Source organism: Rhamphochromis longiceps, linkage group LG3 (genome assembly GCF_057381845.1).
Source record: "Rhamphochromis longiceps isolate RC_006_pf linkage group LG3, R_longiceps_female_GT1.1, whole genome shotgun sequence".
Lineage (NCBI taxonomy): Eukaryota > Metazoa > Chordata > Actinopteri > Cichliformes > Cichlidae > Rhamphochromis > Rhamphochromis longiceps.
Genome location: NC_140559.1, coordinates 19,273,342 through 19,293,334, shown reverse-complemented (window position 1 = coordinate 19,293,334; position 19,993 = coordinate 19,273,342).

Below are 19,993 nucleotides of genomic sequence, written 5' to 3'. Positions count from 1 at the left end.
AAGTAACACAGCCTCAGCTGCAAAAGAAAGGGAGCATGCATGGCAAAACATAGCCAACAGAGTCAATGCGTGAGTGTTAATTTAAACATTGATCTAGGGATTTCCACCCATTTAACATGTTATTTTATTATATTATATTTTTTATTTTATACATTTTATTTTGTGACGTGATGTGAGCGCAGGTGCAACCCAACAGGCCCCAAATGTTCCTGGCAGCAAGTAAAAATGAAATATAAAAATATAGTCCAAACAGGTAAGGTGTAATTGTATTATGAGCCATAGTGCTTGGTCTGTTTGTCCCATGTAAATCAATTACAGTTAGAGGCTACATTAATTTTCTTTCTGTAAGCACTTATTGAAATTATCTGAGCACATTACAAGTACATATTTGCTTACTCTGTATGCTCAAATGTGACCTGTTATAGCCACTAGAAAAAAAGCAGAGTGGGGGTCCTCCACCACCACCACTCACAGAGCCTGGCCACTTGGCTTCCACATTTGTGATAATGTTGGCAGCATCATATATGATCTTCACAGTGCAGAGAACACAAATTAGCATCCATTACTATAATGAAATAATTTGTTAGTTTGAAATGCTACAGGGAACTATGTACCTGTACATTAATGCTGTGGAAAGACTTCCTGTTCACATAGTCTCCTTCATTTACTGAAGGAGCAATGATTGGAATGTGAGTGTCATCTATACAGCCAATCACGCCTGGGAACCCTGAAAATAAATAAATAAATAAAATTTAAGTAGTAGTTCAAGTATCACCACATCATGAATTAAGTTTTGTTCATCCTGCTACCTGCAAAAAACGCGCTCTAATCACTCTCTCCCGGCGGAGAGCTCTGCGGAGAATTTGGGCTTCAACATCTACTGGCTCTTTTAAGGAAGGGGCACGCCATGTCTGACACTTCCTACAGTCAGGTTTCCGACACAGAGGTGGAGAACGTCAGGGTTAGTTGGAGTAAACCTGCTAGGGAGCAGGTTAGCTTCACGGAGTGTGTCGTCATAGTAACTCACTCAGGATTAATCTAAACTCGCTTTGTGAAACCGAAAACCCGGAGTTTTCGTTAACTCAGGGTGTACTTACTCAGAGTTTGCACTAAACCGGCTTCCTGAAATAGGGCCCTGCAACACCATGTAACACTTGGATGTTAGATTCTTTTACCAGTCAGTGTTGTTAGCCCCAACCCCCAGGCTCCAGGTGTCTGAGCTCTAACCCTGGCTGCCAAATGCCCCCCTGAGGCAGGGCTCTAGAGTGCGACCAATTTGGTCGCAAATGCGACCAAATTTTTCAGTGGTGCGACTAAAAATAAATATTTGGTCGCACAGGTGCGACCAACTGTTCCGGTAACAAAAAAAAAATCTCTGTAACTCTCCGTGTGGTCAACAACAGACACACATTATGCCCCTATCGTGGACTAAACCAATCAGAGATAGTCAGGGGCGGGACCTCTCTGATTGGCCGTGGTCCAGTTGAAAGTGCAGGTGGAAGAGAGAGGTGAGTAGCTTGAATAAAGCGATATCAATTCATTAACGGATTCCACACAAAGACCTAAACACGGAGCGGACCCAACACATCAGAATCAGCTTCGTCTTTCTCGGCTTTCTCACCCGACGGCCTGAACACGGACACGCTGTCGGAGCTTAGCGATTCTTCGGGTCCGCGCTGTGTTTACGTCTTTTTGCGCTGATTCTGAGCTGCAGGTTTTGCCTCTCTCCAACCAAAATTCACCGAGCCTGCAGCAAAAGAAGCAGCAAACTGCGCTTCACATTTGATCAATGTCGTCATGAATTCCCTCTGACTTTTGCTGTTTTGCTTCCACCACGATAAAAATCACACTTCCTGCACAGCTCTCTCTCTCTCTGTACTTCAGGAACAGTTTCCCGTCTCAAATCTGTTTTCTGCATTATTCATTCGCTTATTACCCACCAGTCTAGCGTTGTTTACAGCGCTTTTTCTTTTTTCACTTAAATGACCTCGGACAAGAAAGCCTAATTTCTGCTGTTCAATACTGAAGAAATTTAAATTTCTTAAAATTATGCAAAATTGCAGAATATTTTTAAGGTTATCTGCTATAAAAAGCCAGACCAGGAAAATCTCCTTCATGTTTTCCTGTGTTTTATTCTCAGTTACTTTCACACAAAGGCATCTGCTGTGATTTTCACAATTCTGATGAAGTCTCATGTGTATCAGTACTGATAAATGATCAGAATTATAATATTTCTGACTGTCTGAGGCTAAATTGAATCAAATCAGGACTTTGAGAACCGGAATTGAATGGATTATAGAAATCAGTGATGATACTCAGCCCTAGTGAGCAGCCTAGGCCTGAGAGAAGTGGATGTACTGTAGCTGTGGGTAATAAGAAAAGATGAAAAGAACTATTGATAACGTTTTTGTTAAGTTAAGGCCTGATCTGTCTGAAATTCATAGCCAGTGCTCTGACACGGTGCCATCAATATTTGAATGCTGAAAAAGCACAGTGTATCCAGAAAACACATTATATGCTGCAGTAAATGCACTGCCCAAGTGTCCCCTCTCCCCACGGCCTTTCAGCAGCAGACAGCAGCAAACAGGTCGTCAGAGGAGGCCAAGATGATGATTAAGTTTTTAACATTTTCTACAATATTGACAAAGCACTTTAAGCACAAGTTTGTTAGTTAATAATTTAGAAATTAATATTGTCTGTATGGACTTCCCCCCCCAAAGAAAGTGCACATGTAAAACTGCGGTGTTAAGCGATGCGGTTGAAAAATTTGAGTGCGCCTAACTTTTGTGCCGGTACACCTAAATTTTTAAAGTTAGGCGTACCGGTGCGCCCATGTCAAAAAGTTAGTCTAGAGCCCTGTGAGGCCTTTGTGCTTTTTACCACCAGACTAAGTTTGTAGTCCTATCTACTAATATTATTTTATGTTTTATTATAGCACAAGGTTCAGTTAGGTTACTACTTTGACTTCCTCAATTTGAGCACATTTCTGACCCGATACTTTATCAAACTTTTACTTGAGTGTTTTTGACACTAGCAGCTGTACTTCTATGTAAGTAAAAATTGCCTGCACTTTTGCCACCTCAGTTGCCACTTTTGTACAGTTTGTACAGTTTTTATATTGAAACGTTCAACGTTTCACGTGTTATCCTTGATCACAGTTCTAAACAAGTTAACTTTCTTCACTTCAAAGTAACCCAAAAAAGAAACTATATGTCCAGTTCTCTTTACTCCAAACCTGGTTTAAGGCTTTAAGGCTATGCTGTTGTTGTGATATGGCCATACAAATAATATTAAGTTTAATTAATCTTAAAAAAAATGGCTGCTTCATGGCTATCTGTTCAGAGAATTTGCAGACTTTTATGGAAACTGTCACAATGTAACACTCTCACTGTCAAAACAGGGTTGATCCATGTTTCTATGAACACTGATTAATATATCAACAGCTCTGAAAAATGCTTTTTTTTTTTTTTTTTAAAGTAAAGCAGAACAGGATCTCTGTATCTCTAAAAATCCCAACAAAACTGGCAATCACCTCTAAACAAATGGAAGTAGTTTATGGATCTTTATCACCTGCAACACCATGTAACACCTAGATGTTAGACTCTTTTACCATCACATTTGCAAGGGTTTATGTGTTATCCTTGATCACAGTTCTAAATAAGTTAACTTTCTTGACATAAAAGTAGCCCAAAGAAGACAAATATATGTCCAGTTCTTTTTTTACTCCAAACCTACTGATTGGAAAACATTATGTGATGCTGGAAGTTTTCATCCTATCCACCTGCAAAACAAGTTTACCTGTAAGCCAACACATTAGACGTAGGCAAATTTGTGAAATTCCTGAACAATATGCTTTGTGCAGTAGCAGTAGTACTAGAACTAGTGCTAGTAGTCCTAGTATTCTGCAGCAACCAGGCTTCAAGAGTGATCACTCTTCTGGCTTTCAAATGGTGAAAACATGTCACAGTCTTAACTGCAAATGAGAAATGTTGGTAAATTTAAAAAGGAATTTAAACGTCAGCTTTGACATAGACACAGACTTTATTAATGCCACACTCAGGAAATTCACATGTTACACATGATTTAGCTCACGTGCTAAAACCCCAGAGCAATAACCCCATCAGCACCATTAGCCTGAGTGCTGATCCTCCAGATGAGCGAGTGAAGTTGTGTGTGTGTGTGTGTGTGTGTGTGTGTGTGTGTGTGTGTGTGTGTGTGTGTGTGTGTGTGTGTGTGTGTGTGTGTTATTTTATAGGAAGAATGCATGGCCTAGTGTGATTTGTATTGTGTATATGTGCAGAAATAAATGAGCTCCGGCCTGAGCAAGACGCTAACTTCAGTGTCCTCTCTATTAATCCACAGTTTGCTCATATTTGGCTACGCAGTGCTCTCTAGCCTGTGTGCTGCTTGCTGCCTGTCCAGATTCCCCTAGGTCTGGTGCCGGTAACAACTGGGGGCTCGTCCGGGATCGTCTAGTGGTGACGTGTGTGCCAAACGACCAGAACTGGTGTCCAAAGTCTCAGGGAAGGCTGCATTGAGTGCGTCATCCAGGGAGCCCAGGTCACAGTCAAAACGTCAAGATGGCCACTGTTACCCCACGGCGGTTGTTGTTAGTAAAGATCCAGAAAAGACTTTGAGATTTGAGTGTGAGCCAGCTGTGCACTGTTGTTTCTTCAGTGGAGGATGGCAGTATGACTCTCAATTTTGATGGCTTAGATGAACCAGAACTGTATGACCTGATCGTTGAGTACATCAGAGGTGAAAAGTTGAGAGCATTGGAGGATGAAGGTATGGCCCAGCTCTTGCTCCTCGACGACATCGTGAGTGACCTGCTGTCAACGGACGTCAGAGGGGCTGGAGATCATCTGGCCGTGCCGCTTGAGATGGAAGATATTCCTAACCAGCAGCAGGAGTGCCCTACTTCACCCCACACTGACCCCACACATCCTGACAGACACCTGGCTATGCCAGCTGACCACGTCCCCACTCTACCATCACACCCTAACAAAGACTCTCACACACAGCCCATTCTACCGCAGGACAGAGACATCTCCACCTTTCCCTCATCCATGCTAAGAGACACTGATACGCCCACCAAGAACTTCAACATCCCAGCTTCAGTGTCACCGGCGCCTAGTGTTGCTGGGGTTTCCCCTGGCAGGGTGAGTCGTCCGTCCAGAGGATATGACCAAGTTTTGAGTCTCAGTGATGTGGCAGCTTTGTTTCCACGCAGAGAATTCAAGTTGCATGGTGGACAAATTTCAGATCTTGGCTTGGATATGTCCTACAGTAGTCTGTGCAAACAAATTGATGAGGGGTTACAAGAAGGGTTTACTGAGTGTGAAATAATCAGAACCGTGCTAAAGATAATGAAGCCTGGTACTCTCAAGGAAATGTTAACCAACAAAGATGATTTGACAGTTGATGGTTTGAAGAAACTTCTCCGCTCTCATATTCGAGACAAGAATAGCGCTGAACTCTTTCAAGAGCTAAGTAATGCTAAGCAGCAAGACAAACAGAGTGCACAGCAGTTTTTGTACAGAATTATAGGGTTAAAACAGCGTGTACTATTTGAGTCACGACAGCCTGGTGCAGACTTTAGCTATGACAAAAAGCTTGTGCAGGGCATATTTCTTCACACACTTTATCAAGGGTTCAATGAAAAAAACAACTATGTGAGACAAGACCTCAAACCTTTTCTTAATGACTTGCAGGTTAGTGACGACTTTTTGCTTGAACAGATTACAAAGCCCACCAGTGAGGAAGCTGAGAGACTGAGGCGACTGGGTACAGCATCTAAAATTAGACCTGTGACTATAAGTGCCGCTCAGCTTGCTAATACTGACTTGACTGAGCAAGCGAAAGTTGACACTGAGCTACAGGCTAACCGTGCAGCTATTAGAGAACTGACTGCCCAAGTGTCTTCATTGACCAGACAGCTAACTAAAGTGGTGAGCCAGATTGATAGTGTGACATCTGGAGACTCCTGCTCGCCCCTGAACCACCCTCCAACACCTCCAGCTGAGAACCGGGGCAGATGTGGTGATTGTGTACAGCAAGGCAAAGTGAGCTGCAACTGTTTTGCGTGTGGCCAGCCAGGACACCGGGCTATTGGCTGCCAGCGGCGTAAGGTGTCGGGAAACGGGGTGAGGTCACTGGAGAGGGGCTGCCAGTGATCGAACAAGCCGAGGAGTCCCCAGCACACACCAGTTTTACTAAGACTTCAAGTGTGGTGAGATCAAATGCACCCAGTCCTGCACCACCAGGGAAACCCACTGCACAGCTTATTGGGAACAGATGTATGGTCTCATGTGCCATCAATGGAGTACCACTTAAGATGCTGCTTGATTCAGGGGCCCAAGTGACTATGGTATCAAGAGCGTGGATAGAGAAAAACATCCCCCACATTAAGATTCAATTCAATTCAATTCAATTTTATTTATATAGCGCCAAATCACAACAAAAGTCGCCTCAAGGCGCTTCATAGATACCCGGTTGTTCAGTGATGACGCAACGAATCCTACTTCCGGGTCTAAAGTAGTCTGCGTTTAATATGGCTTTTGTGTTGTTAACATGTTTAATGTTATGTATTTTCTTCTATTTTATCTCAAAAAGCTCCTAAAACAGTCAGTGATCACTGTTGACCTCCCTCGGCTTTTATTACCGCTAATCATTTATTTAAGCTCAGTTTTTAAAACCTTAGGATGTAACTACAGCCCAGCCCATGCAGCAGTATATGAATGACTAACCTCGTATTGTGGATGGATTATCTCAGTTGTTCTCCTGGCTGAAGTTTGGTCCTTTTACAGCATCCTGCCATGCGATTACATTTGTTCCTGACCACCGAGAACACTCACGCTAACTTTTATCGAGTGGAAAAAAAGTTAGCTTGTTTATATTATGCTAACATAGCTGTGTCGCTAGCGGTCACGTAGCACATCATTATATACCAGCTAGCCCAACTTCAGTAACCCTACAAACGTCACTGCTGTTTAGTTTTCTGTCTTCATTTATGCTGGAAGTGATAGCAGAGCTGTACGTTTTAATTTGTTTCCAAAACCCCGCAGTCAGGACATGCTATATTGTATTTAGATAGAAGCTAGCGAGCTAATTCCCTGCTAACTTCTAACTCCGTTAAATGTCATAAATTCCGTTTTCATGGATGCCTGGATGTTAAACTCAATTGTTACACCTGGTAGAGCAGAACGCTGATCATTTTATTAAAGATGAAAGACTTTAGACAGTTTTTCAACTCTCAGTAATGCCATAGTGATCGTTTGATATATGCACCTGCAGCGGAGTTTAGACCCAGACACGGCTAGTGACGTCAGACTGAACAACCGGACAGAGAAAACCCCAACAATCATATGACCCCCTATGAGCAAGCACTTTGGCAACAGTGGGAAGGAAAAACTCCCTTTTAACAGAAAGAAACCTCCGGCAGAACCAGGCTCAGGGAGGGGCGGCCATCTGCTGCGACCGGTTGGGGTGAGAGAAGGAAGACAGGACAAAGACATGCTGTGGAAGAGAGACAGAGGTTAATAACAGATATGATTCAATGCAGAGAGGTCTATTAATACATAGTGAGTGAGAAAGGTGACTGGAAAGGAAAAACTCAATGCATCATGAGAATCCCCCGGCAGCCTATGTCTATTGCAGCATAACTAAGGGAGGATTCAGGGTCACCTGGTCCAGCCCTAACTATATGCTTTAGCAAAAAGGAAAGTTTTAAGCCTAATCTTAAAAGTAGAGATAGTGTCTGTCTCCTGAATCCAAACTGGAAGCTGGTTCCACAGAAGAGGGGCCTGAAAACTGAAGGCTCTCCCTCCCATTCTACTTTTAAATACTCTAGGAACAACAAGTAGGCCTGGAGAGCAAGAGCGAAGCGCTCTTATAGGGTGATATGGTACTACAAGGTCATTAAGATAAGATGGGGCCTGATTATTTAAGACCTTGTATGTGAGGAGCAGGATTTTGAATTCAATTCTGGATTTAACAGGAAGCCAATGAAGGGAAGCCAAAACAGGAGAAATATGCTCTCTCTTTCTAGTCCCTGTCAGCACTCTTGCTGCAGCATTTTGGATTAGTTGAAGGCTTTTCATCGAGTTTTTTGGACATCCTGATAATAATGAATTACAGTAGTCCAGCCTGGAAGTAATAAATGCATGAACTAGTTTTTCAGCGTCACTCTGAGACAGGATATTTCTAATTTTAGAGATGTTGCGCAAATGGAAGAAAGCAGTCTTACATATTTGTTTAATATGTGCGTTGAAGGACATGTCCTGGTCAAAAATGACTCCAAGGTTCCTCACAGCGTTACTGGAGGCCAAGGTAATGCCATCCAGAGTAAGAATCTGGTTAGATACCATATTTCTAAGATTTTCAGGGCCGAGTACAATAACCTCAGTTTTATCTGAATTAAGAAGCAGAAAGTTAGCGGCCATCCAGGTCTTTATGTCTTTAAGACATTCCTGCAGTTTAACTAATTGGTGTGTGTCATCTGGCTTCATGGACAGATAGAGCTGGGTGTCATCAGCATAGCAGTGGAAATGTGTGCTATGTCTTCTAATGATACTGCCTAAGGGAAGCATGTATAATGTAAACAGAATTGGTCCTAGCACTGAACCCTGTGGAACTCCATAATTAACCTCAGTGTGTGAAGAGGACTCTCCATTTACATGCACAAATTGGAGTCTATTAGATAGATATGATACAAACCACTGCAGCGCAGTACCTGTAATACCTACAGCATGTTCTAATCGCTCTAATAGGATATTATGGTCAACAGTATCGAACGCTGCGCTAAGGCCTAGCAGGACAAGCACAGAGATGAGTCCACTGTCAGAGGCCATAAGAAGATCATTTGTAACCTTCACTAAAGCTGTTTCTGTGCTGTGATGAGCTCTGAAACCTGACTGAAACTCTTCAAATAAACCATTCCTCTGCAGATGATCTGTTAGCTGTTTGACAACTACTCTTTCAAGGATTTTTGATATGAAAGGAAGGTTGGAGATTGGCCTATAATTAGCTAAGACTGCTGGGTCTAGAGATGGCTTTTTGAGTAAAGGTTTAACTACAGCCAGCTTGAAGGCCTGTGGTACATAGCCGATTATTAGAGATAGGTTGATCATATTTAAGATCGAAGAATTAATTAATGGCAGGACTTCTTTGAGCAGTTTTGTAGGAATGGGGTCTAAAAGACACGTTGATGGTTTGGAGGAAGTAATTATTGAAGTTAACTCAGAAAGATCAATTGGAGAAAAAGAGTCTAACTTAACATCAATGGTACTAAGAGTAGCTGTAGATAATATTACATCTGTGGGATGATTATTGGTAATTTTTTCTCTAATGATAAAAATTTTATCTCTCAGGGGATGAGAGACAGGAGGGCAACACAGCTGGGAGAAATCAGAGCTGATGGGACAGGGGAAATGTAAACTGAACACACTCACATCAGACAGAGACCTTCACAATAAAACAGGGAACTCAGACACGAGGAACCAAACAAGACACAGATCTAAACAGACAGCTTCACAAATAGATGGGGTGACACCATAGACAGACAGAGACACAGACTCAAAGGCAGACCGAATATAACACATAGAACTCAAACAATAATAATAATCATCATCATAATAAACTAGAAAATGATAACTAAAAGCACTGGGTCACCAACCCAGGACCATGACATTAAGTTGAAAACTTTCTTTAAAAAAAATCAGGATTATCCACATTTGGAGCATAGATGTTAAGCAAGGTTATCGGTAGTGAATTAATTTGACCGGTGACTATAAGCTATGTGCCATATGGGTCAGCAATCACAAAGTCTGAACAAAATGAAACATTCTTTTTAAGGAGAATTGCAACTCCTCTGGCCTTACTGGTAAAAGGAGCTTGATACATTTGAGATATCCAACTCGCTCTTAATCTTTGTTGCCTATTAATATTTATATGAGTTTCCTGAAGGAATATTATATCTGCACTGATTGATTTAAGGTGTGAGAGAACTTCACCTCTTAATTATATATCCGAGACCTTTTACATTCCAATAAACTATTTTTAGATTGTTTCCCTCAGAACACACCTCATTGTTTGACCCAAACATCATGTATCAACTCCATGAGATATCAACTTCCATCCCCATCCGCGTACACACACACACACACACACACACAAAAACCAAACACACTTAAGCAGCCTAAAACAAACCCATAAAAACCCCCACTCCCCATCCTCCCCCCACCCCCGCATAAAGCACTTCTGAGATGAAGTACTGGCGTCCCTCTCTGCCAGAGGCCACTGGGCACACGGCCTTCAACACATTCCTCCACAGAGTGTCTAATGAAATAAAAAGAATTACTACGCTTGACTCCGTGCTCAAACAAACTATTAAATAGTAAAAAAAATGCAATATACTAGTCTCTCAGAACATTAAAGAGTATTTTACAGAAGAAGCATAAATCATACAGCTCTATTCCAAACTATTCAGCTCGGAGTTTATAAACACGGACACCTCACCCGGTGTAGAAAAGACCTTCAGGTGTTCATTATATTTCATATGAAGTTTAGCAGGATACCGAAGACTGTGTTCCATGTTTTTTTCCCGTAATACCTTCAACACCTCACGATGTTGCTGCCTCACCCCTGATGTATAATCCGGAAAAAGAGCACCTTATGGCCCTGGTATTCCAACGCTCGCTCTCTAGAATGAGTTCTTTATCCCGATAAAAGTGGATTCGTGCGATGATTGGTCTTGGTGCTGCGCCTGCCGCCGGTAGAGGTCTCAGCGAGCGGTGTGCTCGGTCGACAATAACCGGGGATTTGAGATGATCCTCACCGAGGAGTTTAGGGATCAAATCTTGAATAAATTCATGCGGTCTAGGTCCCTCTGCTTTCTCAGGGATGCCAATGATCATAATGTTGTTTCAGCTCGAACGACCCTCCAAGTCATCCACTTTTAATTTCAGTGCTTTATTCTTGCTTTCCAAGTTGGAGACCACTTTCTCCAAGCGGGACAGACGATTTTCCTGATCTAGAGCCTGCTCTTCCATAGATTTAACTTTCTCCAGCAGTTCTATTTGGGATTCCTGTACTGCATGAAGATTATGTTCCAAATTGTCAAACCTTTTGTTTATATGACGGAGAATTTTGTTGGAGATCTTCTCCCATAATAGCGGCATCTCTTCAGTATTGTTGTCATCTCTGCCCTCAGGAGAGCCAATGCTAACAGTAGGGTTAGCCACAGCGCTAGCAGTGTTGGCTGAAGTCATAATTCGTGATGAAGAGTTAATCTGTTTAACAGGTTTTCTGGGCATCTTTTGTTGTATACAGTACAAGCTTCAATAGTTGACTTTTTTGTGAAGAGAAAGATGAATTAGGAGACCGTTAAAATAAGTTTCTAAGTTTTGCACGGAGGAGCATCTGGGAACAAGTCTATTCCATGTGCTACTCCAGAAGGTACCCTCAAATTTGTAAACCATGCCTTAAACTGCATGGTTAGATATTCATCTGTTCCTCCCCTACACATCTGTGGTGCTGGGGGAGTAATTAGCTGTAGCTGTTTAACTGCAGGTACATTCCATGTGAGATTCTGGTTTCCTTATCTTCTGAGGGATGTCCACCCCGGCCATTTAGGGGCTCACCTATACTTGCATATGGTGAACCATTAAAGTTAAGCCATGTACGGGTGTGGGGAGATGACATTTGGATAACTAGGAAAACAAAGTTTTCTAACATCTCACCTGCTTGATTTTATTAAGGCATACATGTACACTATTTTTAGTAGTAGAGATTTCGCTACTGAGGTTAAACACGATATATAAGTCACTTACATACCTTCTAAGTGTTAATGTTTGGTTTATTTCAGTGTTTTATTTGTTCCTGAGTAAATCAGTTTGGCTAAGATCAGGGCTGGACTGGGACAAAAAATCAACCCGGGCATTTTGACTAGAGATCCGTCCACCAGGTATTATAGGAAAAGCCATAAAGCCTTTGAATGAAAACGAATGCTGTTGTGACAGTGATGTACACTGTCTTGTTGATGTATGTATAATTTCTATACATTTTATGTCAGATGAAAACTTTGGTTGTAAGATTCAGATAATTATTTATTAAGTAAGAAAGAAAATAATTTCTTTGTGACCCCCTTTAACTGTTAATATCCTACCTGGCCCCCTGGCAAAACTTTGCTAGACCGGCCCCTGCACAGTTATCAGCTGTCAGCTACAAAGGATTCTGGAGTTACTTGTCTCTCAGAAGCAGTTCATAACTTCTCTTCCATTCATTCATGTGACCTAAAAGATAAACCTGTTTCACCATCACCTGTTTTGCTCTGATGATTCATCTCATGGTTTCATCTTCATGTTTCCCTCTCACCAAATATCCAATAGTGATGTGCGATACCACTGATTTCCTTTCCAATCCGATACTAAGTAATATTCAGGGTGGTATCGACAATACTGATCCGATACCGATACTTTGTACAAAAACGTATTTTATTTATTGTATCTTAAATTATAGCGTCATAATGTTTACAGGACATCAGATTACTTATTCTTATCACTTAATAATGCAGAGTTCATCATATAGAAATACAAAAACTGTCACGGCGGGGTGCGCCGATGTGAGTGGAAACAGGACCCAAAAGCAGATGACGACGAGGAGTAGTAAGGTTTTAACAGAAAGGTGAGGCTTTATTTAAACGACGGCAGAAGTAAACCAGGAAACCAAAGTAAACTGACAAGACACTAAGAAACAAAATACTAAAACGGTACTGAGACCAAAACCTAAACTATGACTGTGGTGGAAAATGACAAGCAAAGACCATGACTAAGACTAATAATACATAACAGACGAAAACCGAAACTAAGACTGAGGTCAAATAAACAGAACCAGGCTAGAACTAGGGCAGAATAAACAGACGACCCGACAATGGCATGAAGAAAACAAAAGGCTTAAATACAGACATGAGGTGATCAGGGGAAGTGGAAACATATGGGGAAACAGCTGACAGCCATAAACCTAATGACAGGACCAGGAGAGAAAAGCTAAATACAATAAACAGAGAACACATGACATTGTCAGAATAAAACAGGAAATACTAACTAAACATGACAACACAACTTAACAGACCTAATACGTGATGAATAAATACCAAACCCCAAAACATAGAAAACCCAGGAATAATAACCAATAACTGCCTAAACTAAAGGCAAAATAGGAAATAACACAAAAACTAATAACATATCAAAAAATACAAAGAAAACTCAGAGTGCTGGGTCGGAGACCCAGCCTGTGACAGAGCCCCCCCCCCCCTTAAGGGCGGATTCCAGACGCCCGAAAACACCCAGAAAACAAACACAAAACCACAACAACCCACCCAGGGCGGGCGGAGGGGGACCAGGAAGGAGGGCTGGAAACAAAACCACAAAAAACAAAGAAGCGAAAACACCCAGAGCAAACACAACAAAGGCACAAAAAGTCCGAGACCCATCTTCAGGAGGGCGACCATGAACCCGGCAGAACAGGAGCGAATGGCGAAGCAGTTCAGGTGGCCGCCCCGGAGGTCGACAGCAAAATAAAAGAAAGTTCAAAAGTTCAGGAGGCCGACCAGGAGGCCAACGGTCCAGCAGTCCAAAATCCATGAGCTCAGGGGGCCGACCCGGAGGTCGAGAGCACAGCAGGTCATAGGTCATCAGTTCAGGCGGCCGACCCTGATGGCAACGAAGTCCAGCTGACGGCCCGGAAAGCGGCCGGCGATTCCGAGGGGCAAAACGTGGCTTGGGCGGCAGCAACACAGCCGCAGAACCAGGCGAGGCCAACATAGAAACAGAGGCGAAGCAGGAGCTGATACCGAGGCCGGACCAGGTGAAGCAGAAGCCGAAGCCGGACCAGGTGAAGCAGAAGCTGAAGCCGGACCAGGCGAAGCAGGAACAGAGGCCGAAGCTGGACCAGGCGGAGGCAAAGCAGAGGCTGGACCAGGCGTAGTCAAAGCAGAGGCTGGACCAGACGAGGCAGCAGCAGAGGCTGGACCAGACGAGGCAGCAACAGAGGCTGGACCAGACGAGGCAGCAGCAGAGGCTGGACCAGGCGAAGCAGAAGCTGAGGCTGAAGCTGGTCCAGGCGAAGCAGAAGCTGGACCAGGCGAAGATGAAGACACGGGAGCTGGACCAGGCGAAGATGAAGACACGGGAGCCGGACCAGGCGAAGATGAAGACACGGGAGCTGCAGCAGACGAAGATGAAGACACGGGAGCTGCAGCAGACGAAGCACAGGCTGGAGCTGCAGCAGACGAAGCACAGGCTGGAGCTGCAGCAGACGAAGCACAGGCTGGAGCTGCAGCAGACGAAGCCCAGGCTGAAGCAGGACCAGGCGAAGCAGAAGCCGAGGCTGAGGCTGGTCCAGGCGAAGCAGAAGCTGAGGCTGAAGCTGGACCAGGCGAAGCACAGACCGGAGCTGGTCCTGGCGTAGCAGAGGCAGAACCAGGTGACAGTGAGGCAGCCACAGGTGGTGGCTGGACGGGCTCCTCAGGCCCCCCAGCCGACATGGCAGGAGGCTGCGTAAGTTGCAGCAACACACAGTCTATATTGGGTGAAATGAGTTTATATGTGTTCTCAGACTGAGGTGTGGCAGAACCAGGCGAGGCGTCGTCCTCAGGCTGAGGCGTAGAAGCAGCAAGCAGTAGTGCAGCAGGTGGTGGTCCTGCAGGTGGCGGCATGGGAGCCGCAGGAGGTGGCGCTGCAGCCACAGGTGGTGAAGCAGAAGGAGGCTGAACGGGCTCCTCGGGCCCTCCAGCTGACGTGGCGTGAGGCTGAACGGGCTCCTCAGGCCCTCCAGCTGACGTGGCGTGAGGCTGAACGGGCTCCTCGGGCCCTCCAGCTGACGTGGCGTGAGGCTGAACGGGCTCCTCGGGCCCTCCAGCTGACGTGACGTGAGGCTGGCTGGGTTCTCCCGAACCTCCAGCAGACGAGACATGAAGCTGGCTGGGTTCTCCTGAACCTCCAGCGGACGAGACATAAAGCTGGCTGGGTTCTCCAGAACCTCCAGCAGACGAGACGTAAAGCCAACTGGGTTCTCCTGAACCTCCAGCAGACGAGACGTAAAGCCGGCTGGGTTCTCCTGAACCTCCAGCAGACGAGACGTAAAGCTGGCTGGGTTCTCCTGAACCTCCAGCAGACGAGACGTAAAGCTGGCTGGGTTCTCCTGAACCTCCAGCAGACGAGACATAAAGCTGGCTGGGTTCTCCTGAACCTCCAGCAGACGAAGCATGAAGCTGGCTGGGTTCTTCTGAACCTCCAGCAGACGAAGCATGAGGCTGGACGGGCTCCCCGGGCCCTCCGGCTGACACTGAAATTGGCTGCACCAGCTGTACCTCCGTCTCCGGCTCCAAACCGGCCTGGATAGCAGTCCCACAGCAGCTTAGCTGAGCCTGAGGGCTAGCATTTCCAGGGCAAACAGTCTCTTTATAGCCGGGCTCATTAACCAGAAAAGTAGTGTCAAATTCAACAACCTCCTGAGAGAAAACATGAGGAGCCAAAATGTAATCACTCACTTGCGTTTGTGATACGGAGCGTCGGTGGCGCGCGCGCCGTTTCTTCTTTGAAGTGGCAGACGGCGGAGCGATGGGTGGAAGTCCCTGATAACTCCGAGGTCCCCCGAGAGCCAGTCGAGTTCCCCGGAAAGAGGGCTCGTGCTCCGGAATGAGCCATGGCTTCCACCGGAGCTCCTCCTCCAACAGAGCGCAGAATATTGACTGGCGCTCGTCGTGGTCTAAGTCTATGGTGTCCAGTGCTACCTCGCGCTGAACTGTGACAGGAGTATGGCGAGACTGTGATGAGGGCGTGGTGAGCTGAGAGGTGGTGACGCTGTGGCGAATCTCAGCGAACCGACACGAACACTCTCAGGTTCCAGAGGCAGCGATGGAGATGACTGATTGTGGGGTTGTTGTGACTGGTGGGTGCTGGAAGCCATTTCCTGACTCGACAGTTTCTGGGCCTGCAGCATCTCCTTTATCCTGGTAAAGGCAGCAACTATGGCAGGTGAGTCCGGGAGCTGGAGAAGGCGGGGATCCCTCTCCATAATAGCTTCAGCAACGTTAACCATCACCAGCTTGCTCTTCAAATCGGGCGCTGTAAAGATGCGGTCGAGGATCGCTTGGATACGAGCCGTCTCCTCCAGACACTCGACGAGAGCTGCATCCGCTGGGTCCATACTGGTCGGGTCGTTCTGTCACGGCGGGGTGCGCCGATGTGAGTGGAAACAGGACCCAAAAGCAGATGACGACGAGGAGTAGTAAGGTTTTAACAGAAAGGTGAGGCTTTATTTAAATGACGGCAGAAGTAAACCAGGAAACCAAAGTAAACTGACAAGACACTAAGAAACAAAATACTAAAACGGTACTGAGACCAAAACCTAAACTATGACTGTGGTGGAAAATGACAAGCAAAGACCACGACTAAGACTAATAATACATAACAGACGAAAACCGAAACTAAGACTGAGGTCAAATAAACAGAACCAGGCTAGAACTAGGGCAGAATAAACAGACGACCCGACAATGGCATGAAGAAAACAAAAGGCTTAAATACAGACATGAGGTGATCAGGGGAAGTGGAAACATATGGGGAAACAGCTGACAGCCATAAACCTAATGACAGGACCAGGAGAGAAAAGCTAAATACAATAAACAGAGAACACATGACATTGTCAGAATAAAACAGGAAATACTAACTAAACATGACAACACAACTTAACAGACCTAATACGTGATGAATAAATACCAAACCCCAAAACATAGAAAACCCAGGAATAATAACCAATAACTGCCTAAACTAAAGGCAAAATAGGAAATAACACAAAAACTAATAACATATCAAAAAATACAAAGAAAACTCAGAGTGCTGGGTCGGAGACCCAGCCTGTGACAAAAACTGAAGTTGCGCGCTATTTGAACACGTTGCCAGCCTGCAGCACTAAAGGACTCCATGAGAGACGTCTGTCTCGCCCTAGCAGCACCTGTCCTCTTCTCTTCAGTTCACCTCAACATACGCTCGTCATATTCTGTCATATGTTTTACTCTGAGGTGTTTGACAAGGTTAGTGATGTTGCCACAACCATACATGCCAACCCTCCTGATTTTTCAGGGAGAATCCCGAATTTCAGTGCCCCTCCCGAAAATCTCTCGGAGCCACCATTCTCCCGAATTTTTCCCGATTTTCCACCTGGACAACAAAATTGAAAATCCATATCGCAGAATTCATAGCGCGGCCCAGCCAATTCCAGTTTGGAGGCGGCGACTTAGTTTTAATATTACTCTTATTTCTCTTTCTGGGTCGCAAAAAAACTTTTAACATATTTGCAGGTAAGAATGCAGCTGTGTAAACTTCAAATATCTGAGCCGACCGACACATCGTTTTCAAACCCCCGCGGCATTACTCGGGTTAAACATGATATATAAGTCACTTTGATAACTTAAAAATGTTATTGTTTGGCTTTTTCAGTGTTTTATTTGTTTGTGGGTAAATCGGTTTGGCTGATATTAAAGTTATTAGATTAGATTAAGTTAAATGTAACTTTATTAATCCCTCAGGAGGTTCCTCCGGGGTTTTCACACAGCTGAATAAACGTCAAAAAGAAAACTGATTAAACAGAAGTGCGAGATGGTCAAGAATTTAAGTCAGCACATGGTTATATTTTGGATAGCAAGGAGCAGACGGCAGTTTCACTCCACCGAGGGAGCTCGTGAGGTACTACCCGGCTTTCTTTAAAACGCAAAGGCCGGGTCCTCATGTCATGATCCTGGGCTATGTTGGCCCAGTATTCTTAGTTTCTTGTATTTTTGTATTTTGTTCCTTATTTAGGCCATGTTTCCTGAGTTGCCTTGTTGTGTTGTTCCCTAAGTGTTTTCCCTTCGTGACTCTTACCCCCATGTGCCCCTCTGTGTATTTATCAATCAATCAATCAATCAATCAATCAATCAATCAATCAATCAATCTTTATTTATAAAGCACTTTTCATACAGAAAAAAATGTAGCACAAAGTGCTTTACATAGTTAAAAGCAGCCCACCCCACCCTCCAACTCACTCCCCACACTCTCAATACACATATATCCCCCCCCACACACACACACACATACACACACGCGCACACTTAAAGAGTAAAAATTGGGCTGGGCTCGCATGAGCCAAGTGAGGAAACACTATAACAGGGAGCCGTCTGCACCGGGAGCCGGTCACAGACCGCAGCCTCCAGGCTGGGCACACAGCAGGAGGGAGGCCAAGGAGCCCCCCAGCCAGGGGGCCCTCGTCTCTCTTTGTGTTTATTCCATGTTTCCCCTGCCCGTTATGTCTATGTTCTCCCTGTGCTCTCTCTCTCCTCCTGTCTGAACCCCTGTGTACTTCCTGTTTTACTTTGTGACTCTCGCGCCTGTATACGTCATGTTATGTTCACCCCGCCCTGTCTCGTTATGGTTATCTGTGTCAGCTGTGTCCCCGTGTGTTCCCACTTCCCTCGTTAACCCTCTGTGTATTTATGTGCATGTCTCCCCCAGTCCAGTGTTGCGTCGTCAATGTGTCTTCCCCGAACCTGTGTGGCTTTCTGTTCCCTCGGTCTTCAGTTTATATTCCCGGTTTTTGTTCTGTTACTTTGCACTTCTGCAATAAAGCAGCATTTTTGAGTTCAGTTCCAGTCTCCGTGAGTTTTTGCGTTTGGGTCCTCTTCTGCCTCCACACAGCCAGTTCATGACAGTACGACGCAACCAGTAATGGACCCAGCAACTCACAACCCCTCCGCTGAGCTCCGGGAGGATTTGATTTTTACAGTGGAGTATCACTGTCAGGAGTGGGTGGCGCTGCCAGGAGGCGAATACCGGGAGATCGTAGCCGTCCGTCTGCAGCGGATGGTGTCCGGACTCCCGTGGCTATTCGGCGTGCTACGCCCCCACATCCAGGACTTTCTCATCTCCACTGTAGGCATCCGCCTGGAGCAGCTGCTCCAGTATGAAGAGCCGGAGGATGTTCAGCCCGGTCCGCTGACGGATTCGCGGCCTGGCTTGCCTCCTTCCCCTTCCCGGAGAAAACGGCTTTCACGCCGACGACGTTCCCGAGCAGCGGAGCAGTTTTCATCCCTGGGTGAGAGTGACCGTGCGTCACATACTCAGCCCAAGTTTTCTGGACCCGGACTTCATGACTTATGCACCCGGACTTCATGACTTATGCACTACTGTGAGTGGCTCTGTTTTTGTGTTACCTGACTCGGATAATTCCGTCACCTTTTGTTTGGACTCCATAGACACTGTACAGCGAGGCACCTCAGTGTCAGATCATTCACCGGTTGCTCTCGCTAGTAGCCTTTGTGTTTTTGAGCCCTCTGATTCTGGTAATGCTCACAGTATTTTCTTTGATTTAACTGAACCTAGGACTGTTGCTTCACACCAGACTCATCTACGTACTGCTACTAGCATCGTAGCCCCGCAGAACTGTTTATTTCAGCCCTTAGACTCTAAGGTTTTCCAGTCTGAGCTCAGCCACACACCGTTAGCATCATCAGCTCTAGATGTGACGGTGCATGCTGAGAAACACATACCCACTGAAACTGTGTATTCAAGGCCTGCTAAGGTTAAGAGTCGCAGGATTTCATCCGCTATACATAGACTGGCAAAAGATTTTAGTTTGAGCACTGCAGAGCTGTTTGCACAGGTTAACTTTTCTGTTCCCCGGTCAGGTCGGTTTAACTCTGTGCGCCATGCTTTTCGGCCAGGTTTCATGGACTCTATGTGCACTACGTCTCGGGCTACGTCCTGTACGACTGTGAGTAGTGTGGTTCCACATCCAGATTATCCGGACGCTGCTTGTGTGAGTTTTCCTGTACCTGTGGCTGCTCCTGGACTCACTCTTTCTAAAACTGCTAATCATGACATGGACAACTTAAGTACAGCAGCGTTGCTGGCACCAGCGCACCATGAGTCGCGGTTTGCTGACACTGTGTTTGGCCCCA